The sequence below is a fragment of the Rhinatrema bivittatum genome, chromosome 11 (genome assembly GCF_901001135.1).
Source record: "Rhinatrema bivittatum chromosome 11, aRhiBiv1.1, whole genome shotgun sequence".
NCBI lineage: Eukaryota > Metazoa > Chordata > Amphibia > Gymnophiona > Rhinatrematidae > Rhinatrema > Rhinatrema bivittatum.
This window is the reverse complement of record NC_042625.1, coordinates 50,862,444-50,872,841: the sequence shown is the minus strand read 5'-3', so window position 1 is coordinate 50,872,841 and position 10,398 is coordinate 50,862,444.

Genomic DNA, 10,398 nt, shown 5'->3' with positions numbered 1-10,398 from the left:
AGGACCAGTTCAGCAGACTCCGATGGCTGACTCAGGAAGTCTGTCAGTAGGACTGGTTCGGACCCCTCTGAAGACGGCAGCAGGGCCGGTTCGGCAGGCTCAGATGGCAGAGTTAGAAAGTCTGTCAGCAGGGCTGGTGCGGACCCCTCCGAGGACGGCAGCAGGGCCGGTTCAGCAGACTCAGGCTCTTCTCGGGGTAGTGCAGCAGGTTCAGATGGCAGAGTAGCATGGTTAAAAGTAGTGTGCATGGAAGACACAGATTGTACTGCCGTGGGCTTGATACCTCGAGCCAAAGTCTGATGCTCCTGATTTTGTTTCCGGGGGAGCAGTTTAGAGAAAGCACAGGCAGTTCTAGGACGTCTAGGGAAGGTGCTCGTTAGTGTCCACTTGGCAGCTGTGGGAAGCTGAGCCCTGCTAGAGCTAATCAGCTCTCTCCGTTGTAGAGAAACCTGTTCCCGAGGCTCTAGCACTGGTCTCACAGAAGCCTTCTTGGCCAGGTAAGTCCTGGGTTTTTCTACCCTCAAACTGCCAGCAAAAATGTCTGTTTTAGTTGAGCCAGAAACAGAATACTGGTTAGGAGAGCTGATAGCTTTTTCTAATTGCACAGCTGGTCCTAGAGCAGAACAACAGGGGCAGGGTTTGCCTGGAGGTAACAAACACGGGAGACAGGAGCATTTCCACCACCCTGGTTTAGGAGCCAGACAGTTCAAACACTCCTGATAGACAGAAACATTTTTCTTGTTGCAGTTGTTGCATGACCAGTGTTCCTGACCAACAAGTTCACAGGCTAGACAGTTCTGATAGCTAGGATAGTTCAAAGTTTGACAGGAATTGCAGGTATAAAACTTTAAAGAAGGAGGCATCTTGAATTAGTGAAAAGTTGACTCACCGGCAGGACACAGACCTATCTCTTCCCCTGGAAAATGTGATGGCTTCGGCATACTGTTACGCTTGGGCTCCGGACAGGAGTCGTGCACACCACCCAGCAGGGTGGCTCCAGGTGGAGAGAGACAGGAAGCTTGAACAGAGTCAGGTACCAGGCTGGGTCAGGGCAGGCAGCAAGAATCAGAGTCTGGGTTCAGGCTGGGTCAGGGCAGGCGGCAAGTGGCAGTGTCTAAGTACAGGCTGGGTCAGGGCAGGCGGCAAGTGGCAGTGTCTAAGTACAGGCTGGGTCAGGGCAGGCGGCAAGTGGCAGTGTCAAGTACAGGCTGGGTCAGGGCAGGCGGCAGTCAGCAGTGTCTGGGTCCAGGCTGGGTCAGGGCACAGTAAGCAGGGCAGGGCAGAAGGCCCGTAGGCCACACACACACACACGGAAGGCCCGTAGGCCACACACCAATAGCGGGGCAAGGCAGGTCAGAAGGCCCGTAGGCCACACACACACACACGGAAGGCCCGTAGGCCACACACCAATAGCGGGGCAAGGCAGGTCAGAAGGCCCGTAGGCCACACACACACACACGGAAGGCCCGTAGGCCACACACCATAGACGGGGCAAGGCAGGTCAGAAGGCCCGTAGGCCACACACACACACACGGAAGGCCCGTAGGCCACACACCATAGACGGGGCAAGGCAGGTCAGAAGGCCCGTAGGCCACACACACACACACGGAAGGCCCGTAGGCCAGGTATGGAAATCAAGGAAGAAGGCCCAAAGGCCACGCAAGGCAAGGATAGGCCCGAAGGCCGCACAAGGCAAGGCAAGGATAGGATAGGCCCGAAGGCCGCGCAAGGCAAGGCAAGGCAAGGATAGGCCCGAAGGCCACGCAAGGCAAGGCAAGGCAAGGATAGGCCCGAAGGCCGCGCAAGGCAAGGCAAGGATAGGCCCGAAGGCCACGCAAGGCAAGGCAAGGCAAGGATAGGCCCGAAGGCCACGCAAGGCAAGGCAAGGCAAGGATAGGCCCGAAGGCCACGCAAGGCAGGCTAGAGCAGGGAGCCCAGGTGAGCTCGATGCCGAAGCACCGAGGCAACTGTCAGGCAGGGTTAAGAGGGCACACCCAGAGCATAGAGTGGACATAGGAGATGGACTGGGCCTGTCAGGAAAGCCAGCCCTAGAGGGACCCCTGGTGGTGAGGCGGTAGCACAGCAGCCACCGCCGTAACACTAAGTGCTCGTTTAGTTATATGGTACAATTTGGCATACAACAAAAAGTCCACATGATCCAAGGCATATTGGGAGCGCAATTCCTCAGGAGACATAAGAACTCCCTGTCTGTGCAAATGGTCTAGCTGGGAAATGCCCACCTGCATCCATTTATACGCGACCTCTGGAACGTGAGGCCTGGGAAGCAGCGCGTTACTGAAAAGATGGGTCAATAAATTATATTGTTCTGGACCCACCAGTGCCGGCTTCCATCTCGCCCATACTCTAAATGTGGTGGTTAGGGCGTAAGGTAAGTATGAGACCCCTTGCCACGTAGGTTTTGGCTGCCAAGTTAGGGCCGAAAGGGGTTGTGCTCCTGAAAAAGTGCGCTCGAATAAAGTCCATTGTGGAAGCATTATGGTACGATGCAATATAACAAGAGCCCTTAACTGGGCCGCACAATAATACCATTCTAAGTTCGGAACGCTGAGTCCCCCTCTGATTTTTGGAAGATACAATGTGCCACGTGCTACCCTGGGCGGACGTTTCCGCCAGATAAAACCAAAAATAATGGCTTGCCACTTTTTAAGGATAGATGGAGGGAGATAGATGGGGATGGTCGTGAAAAAGTAAAGGAGCCTCGGTAGCACATTCATTTTAATAATGGCTATACGCCCCATCCATGAGAATGTGCCCTTCGCCCATTTCCCCAAATCCCCCTGAATGGTCTGTATTAGTGGCTTGTAGTTGAGATCAAAGAGCTGGTCAGCCTGCCTGCCGATACGAATGCCTAAATACTTCAGCGCCTTGGGTGCCCATTTAAAAGGAAAGAGTGCCCTAAGTGTAGCGGCCGCATCCTCTGGTAAATTGCACGGGCTCTGTTTTATGCACATTGCTGGAGATGCTAAGCCTGCCACGGCACAATATTTTGCCCAGGGCACATTGAAAGAGTGTCTGAGTAGATTCAGACGGACTCAAGCTCTCTGCTTTATAAGAAGTTGTGTAGGAGACCCTCACAGCTTGTCTGAGGTGAAAGGAGAGACTGTTCTGTGCTGTTTGGCTTCTGGATCCTTCCAGAGGATGGCAGAAGACATGATTTACACCAGTCAGTCCTTGGTCTCTTCTGGAGACCATGCTTTCCTAGATCCATTATCCCCATACTGAACAGGAAAGGGCTTTTTTTGATAGAGCTCACTTCCCTAATATAATTGGAGCTATCAGTAGCACTTTATATGGGTCCGGTTCCTCCAAGGAGCCATATAGCCATCTACTGGAATCGTAATCAGCACCACAGCCTGAATATCAGGTCTGCTGTGACCGCTGACTGCTTTTTGGCAATGAAATGGCTGAATCAAGCCTGTTCTTCTTCTTAGCAGCTGATCCAGCTGAGGCATCATTAGGTAAAGTGACTTTTCACAGTTATAGAGACAATAAGAAAAGAAAAATCAGATTTGAATCTGACACGCTAGCAAACTCTGACCCTAGACAAGAATTTCATACCGATTCCATATTTTGGAGCTAAAATCCAGCTATTTGTTTTGTTTAAAAAATTACAGGTGTTCTTCTCTCCAAAAGTGTTTGAGTGGCTGTAGAGTATTAAAGTAACCGTCTGTGATTAGGGGCCAACAAGGCCTTCATTTTGCATCACTAAATGTATACCAGGAATATTTGAGCTCAGGACTTCATTAGAAAATTCTGCAGCTGAGAAAAATGATCATTGGTTTATATTGCTTGTAAATCTCATGACTACTGCACTCTGAGACAACCTCCTCATCCCTATCCCAAATCCCCTCACCCTTGTCATGCATCACCCCTAGAGGGAGGGATCTGTCCTGTATTCCCCCTAGACTGAGGGATTCCCTCACCCCTGTCCTGAGCCCCCCCCCTAGAAGAAAGGATCCCTCTCACCCTTGTCATGTATCACCCCTAGAGGGAGGGATCCCCTCACCCCCATCTTGTATCCCTTCTAGAGGGAGGGGATTACTCTCACCCTATCCTGTACCCTCCCAGTCCCCTTCCTTCACCAGAGAATCCTGCTCTTTCCTTTCTTTCCCCACCCCGCTGGAGGACACACCCTTTTCACTTTTCTGTATCCCTTCAGAAGGGGATGTCACTTAATAAGGAGCAAGGAAAAATTCTGGGTATTTACCAGGTCATAGAGTAGATTCCCCATCTGGTAGGCAGTGCACTCTTTCCACATTCACTCCCAGGTCTGTATGCCTTTTCTGTCTCTTCACATTCCCCCAGCACAGAGAAGGTGTGACATTCAGGTTAAAATTCGACTTGGTATTGCTGGATTTAAATGCATAATCCTCTTTCTGCCTCACTGATCTCAATTGGGAGGCTTGAATTAATCATTGCAGCGTGTAGTTGTTTGTCCAATAGGGACAGTCCAGAGAGGTGCAGCCTCATCAAACAGCTTTCTCACATTGATGAGCAGAGTGGTTTGGGACAGCAAAGGTCGGCTGATACCTCTGTGCAATTTATTGCAATCCAAGTGAAATATACTTGAAATTATACATTAATGTCTGATGTATTAATGGAGAAATTACTTACCTGATAATTTCATTTTCCTTAGTGTAGACAGATGGACTCAGGACCAATGGGTATAGTGTGCTCCTGATAGCAGTTGGAGACGGAGTCAGATTTCAATCTGACTTCAGCACTACATATACCCCTGCAGGAAGCTCTGCTCTTCACTATTCTCCTCAAAAAGCAATTGTGGATATATGCGTGTTTGAATTACTTGGTTAACTTGATTAACTTGATTTAGTTGAACTGGTTGACGTGAATTTAGCTGGGGACCGCCAGTGCACTCAAACAAGAAATGTCAACACCCGGTAACTATGGGTGTCCTAACTAGAGGTAAAGTGTGGCTTACCCGTGCTTGTCTTGCTCTCAGGGATTGTCACTCAAGGTTTCTGGATTTTGAGGCAGCCGAGGGTGAGATGCTGAGTCCATCTGTCTATCTGTCTACACTAAGGAAAATGAAATTTCAGGTAAGCAATTTCTCCATTTTCTAGCGTGTAGCAGATGGACTCAAGACCAATGGGATGTACAAAAGCTACTCCTGAACCGGGTGGGAGGCTGCCCGTGGCCCACTTAGTACTGCCTTTGCAAATGCTGTGTCCTCCGTGGCCTGAACATCCAGGCGGTAGAACCTCGAGAAGGTGTGAATGGAGGACCATGTCGCTGCCCTACAGATCTCGGCGGGTGACAGCATCTTGGTTTCTGCCCAGGACACTGCCTGGGCTGTGGTGGAATGGGTCTTGACTTGTAGGGGTGAAGGCTTACCTGCCTCTATGTAGGCCACCTTGATTACTTCTTTGATCCAGCGGGCTATGGTTGCCTGCGAGGCCGCTTCCCCTTGTTTCTTCCTGCTGTGAAGGACGAATAGGTGGTCCGTCTTTCGTATGGATTCCGATCTTTCTAGGTAGTGGACTAGGAGTCTGCCGACGTTAAGATGGCGAAGTAGGCGTGAGTCTTCCGAGTCCTTATGCTCGTCTGGAGATGGCAGCGAGATGGTTTGGTTTAGGTGGAAATGAGAAACCACCTTTGGAAGGAAGGGGTACTCAGCTGGAAAGGAATGTAAATAGGTGAATCCTTGGGCCGATGGCAGATGACAGCGCCCCCAGGAGGATATCCTGAGAGGTACCACCGGCTAGGCTTGGGTATGGAGACAGACACAGATAGTTCTTTTATTAGACAGGTTAGTAGAGCCACCAGAGGTGGCAGTAGTGAGCTGATATGCCCGGCAAGGCTGAAGTCCCTCCGATACTGGAACTGCGATCCTAGGGTTGCTGAGCTGTAGAGAGACTATAGATAGTGAGTAGACCGGGTATGCTGTATACATAGCCAGTAGTAGATGACAATCTCACATAGATTCTTAAGGAGGCTCAGTAGCTGGAAAGAGTTAGGCCCTCGAGGAGCGAGTACCCGGTTCCAGGGAAAGCTCTGAGAGAGCGGTGGTAACTCACGAATATCTGTATCTGTGATAGCTTCCAGGCAGTAGAGAATCTTCAGTGTCCAGGAACATGGGCCCTTGAGGAGCGAGTACCGGTTCCTATATGCCATCTGAAATAGTAACTCACAAATGTCTGTACCTGCAATAGCTTCTAGATAGTAGAGAATCTTCATAGTGTTTAGGAACAAGGGCCCTTGACGAGCGAATACCGGTTCCTATCTGTAAACTGAAATAGTAACTCACAATGTCGGTAGCTGCGATCGCTTCCAGGCAATAGAGAATCTTCAGAGGGTTTAGGAACATGGGCCCTCAAGGAGTGAGTACCGGTTCCTTATCCGTAATCTGAAATAGAGAAAAGAGAGCGAGGCCCCCGAGGAGCGGGTACCCCTGGTAAGTCCGAGGAGAGTAGCTTGGACGAATCCATAGCGAGTCTGAATCAAAGTCCGAATTCATGTCCTGATTCATAGTCCTTTCTAACTCAATCTGTTAGCGAAAGTAAAGACCTTTTATGTTGGAAGCGGATGACGTCAATACAGGGGGGGCGCCCCTGAGGTTCGTGCCCTTGCTGGTACATACTTTGGAGCGTGCGCGCCTGCGCTCCCTACGTCATCAGGAACATGGCAGATCCGCAGTGTCGAGCCAGCCCAGGGACGCCGGGAGAAGCGGCATGGAGACACCGTGGCAGCAAGCAGTCCATCAGGCCCAGAGGGAGTCGCCACAGAGGTAGAGAGGGTGGAGCGAGGACGAAGAGCAGCCGTGAATGCAACAGATCCGTACCTCCGCCGGTAATTGGAGGCAGACGGTGTAGTCCTGGGACATTGGTTCCATCGTGACAGTAGGGAATGTTGTGGTCACATGTGGGCCCTTGCCCATGGTACGACTTCTAGGGTTGATGTCATGAGTCCGAGGACTTGGAAGTAGTCCCATACCGTGGGGCGAGGATTGTTCAACAGTTTTCTCAACTGGTCCATCAATTTCCTTCTCCTTGTAGGAGGAAGAATGACCTTGTCCTGTTGGGTGTCGAACCGGACTCACAGGTATTCCAGAGATTGAGAGGGCTGCAGACAGCTCTTGGTTGCATTGACGACCCATCCGAGATTCTCCAGGAGATTCTTGACTCTGGTGGTTGTCTGATGACTTTCCTCTGAAGATTTTGCCCTGATCAGCCAATCATCTAGATATGGGTGAACGAGGATTCCTTCTTTCCTCAGTGTCGCCGCCACTACAATCATGATTTTGGTGAACTTCCGAGGGGCTGTAGCTAGCCCGAAGGGTAGCGCTCGGAACTGGTAGTGATGGTCCAGGATCGTGAAGCGTAGGAAGCGCTGATGATTGTGATGGACCGGGATGTGCAGATAGGCTTCTGACAGGTCCAGGGAGGTCAGAAATTCTCCCGGCTGTTTGATTATCCTGTTTTTGATTTTGAAAATTTTTGGATTCCTGATATTGAGGTGTATAATATATTCTGGCAATTGCTGGTATTGCATCATTAGTGTACTTCAATACATTTACAAGATAGCTTCTAAATAGATCTAACGGAGATATCAAATGAGTTTTGGGGAAATTTAATATCCTCAAATTATTCTTTCTAATTTGGTTTTCTAATACTTCTAATTTATCTAGATGAATTTTATCTGATCTAATTAAGTTTACCTGTACCTTCTCCAAATCATTCACTTTACTCTCCAAAGAATTTACAGAGCCATCTAATTTATCAACCTTGGTCTGTAAGACCACATTCTTATTTAAAGCTTCCTGAAGCGTACTAGCAATATTATTTATAAATTTTTGCATTGAAACAAGCATAGTCCCAATTTCTTCAAGGGTGAAATTTCTTGGTGTAATTAAAGATATCTCAGTCAAGGATCCAACTTGGATATCACCACATCCTCCCTTCATTGGAGCCTTGCCGGATTCATCATATTGTACAAAGGAAACACCATTTTGTTCCCTGGAGCCCTGTTTAGGGCTCTCCGAGGAGCAGATTAACCCTTCTGCTCCTCTCTGGTCACGCAGTGGTGTGAAATCCATTCTCAGTTTAAATTTATCAGAATTTTTGGAAAAATCTTTTAAAACAAACATTGGTACTAGAGCTACCCTCATTGTGCAATTTTCCTTCTTATCAGAGAGAGACTCATTATTAAGATTATACTTTAGATATCAGAAAGTGAACTTCTATGGCCAGAGTGTAAGGATATTTCCTGACATTTTTCGTGATACATAAATTAGAAGAAAGGAATTTATACTAATGAGAGGAGAAGTTCTACAAAGAGGGGCTAAATTTGTATTAAGTTTCCCATGTCGTTGTATTATTATTAATCAGGGAGTGAAATACGTTTTCAACCAACCTGGCCAGTTACAATCATATTTGGATACCCAATCCTAAGAATCTCCATTGTGCTGGTAGAGTAGAGATTAATGGTGAGTGTTGACATAATTACAATACAGTGAATTGCTATGTAGTAATCAGCTTCGTTATATTATTTCTTTCTCCATTTTCTCCATTTTCTTATGATTGTAAATGTAAGGAAAAATTCACAGAAGTTTTAGTATGATGTTTGATTCATTTTTATGTGTCTGTATTTTTTCAAAATCTGTGAAATGTACCTTAAGGTAATTAGAAAATTTAATAAATATAAAATTTAAAAAAAAGAAATTCTCCCGGCTGTACCGCCCATATGACCGAGCAAGGGTTTCCATGCGGAAGTGTGGTACCCTGAGTTTGAGGTCCAGGATGGGCTGGTACGTTCCCTCTTTCTTGGGGACGATAAAATAGATGGAATAGTGTCCAGTATTTTGTTGGTGCGTGGGTACCGGTGTTATAGCCTTTAAGGTGAGCACCTTGGTTAGTGTGGTTTTCACTGCCGTCCTCTTGGAGGGGGAATGGCAGGGAGATTTCACAAATTTGTCTGGAGGGATGTTGTGGAAGTCCAGAAAAAATCCCTCTAGAATGATGGTTAGGACCCACTTGTCTGATCTTATCTTGACCCATCTTTGGTAGAATCAGGCAAGTCTGCCCCCTATGGCTTCTTCCTGTTGATGGGTCCGTTGATTCTCATTGTGGGGTGCGGCTGGGGCCTGGACCTGAGCCGGCTCCCCTCTTCTTGTGTTTGTTCCGAAAGGACTGGCCCCTGCCTGACGGGCGAGGTGCTTGGTATGTATTCTTGTACAGTCTGAAACGCTGTGATCCTCTGCCCCTGGATGTTTGGGGAGAGGGGCGTTGGCTTCTCTTGATCTTGTCCTCCGGTAGCCGAGGTACTGGAGACTCTCCCCATTTGTCGGCTAACTTTTCCAGTTCACTTCCGAACAGGAGGGTTCCTTTAAATGGCATTCTCGTGAGTTTCATCTTGGAAGTCACGTCGGCTGACCAGCTTCGGAGCCAGAGTTGCCTTCTGGCTGCTACAATGGATGAGACTCCCCTGGCTGAAGTGTGCACCAGGTTGGAAGTCGCATCCGTGAGGAAGAATATTGCTGGTTCTAATGTTTCAATGGGCGGGACTGAATTCCTGGCCTGTGACAAGCATGTGCGTGTCACCACGGCACAGCAGGCAGCGATCTGCAGTGACATAGCTGCTGCCTCAAATGACTGTTTAAGGATGGACTCCTGGCTTCTATCTTGGGCATCCTTGAGTACCGATCCTCCTTCGACTGGAATGATAGTGCGCTTTGTGGCTGCGCAGACCATGGTGTCCACTTTGGGAAACACCAGAAGATCTTTGGCTGAGGGTTCCAGTGGATATAGGGCTTCTAGGGCCCGACATCCCTTGAAACTGGCCTCTGGGGCATTCCATTCCAGGTCAATCAGCTATTGTACAGCTTGCAGCAATGGGAAATGGCGTGAGGCCTGATGGAGCGCGACCAGAAGAGGGTTCATCTTTGGCTTCACTGAGGCGCTTGTGTCTGGGATGGCCAGCTCCCTCAGGCTCCCGGACATGAGGTCTGGTAGTTCTTCTTTGGAGAAGAAACGCATCATGGTTCGGTATGGTTCCGTTCCTGGAAGGATTTCCCCTTCCTCCAGGGAGTCTTGGTCTTCCTCCGAGGAGTCCGTGTCCCCTAAGGTTAGGCTTTTGTCTGGGGGAGGCACAGTCTCTGGGAGGCCGAGAAGGGCATGAGAGGTTTGTGTCCTCTAGTGGAGGTTGTGGCTGTGTCATCGGTGGCGCCGATTGCGCCTGTATGAAGGTTTGCAGACCTTTAAAGAATTCCACCCAGGAAAAGATTCCCGGGTCTATATTGAACCCAGCTGCGTTCCCCAAGGGCCCCGTCTGGAGGGCCGAACTGGGGATAGAGAGGGCCGGGGTAATATCAGTGGATCTGGATTCCTGTACTGGCTGGGGGGGACCTTGTTCTGGTTCTCC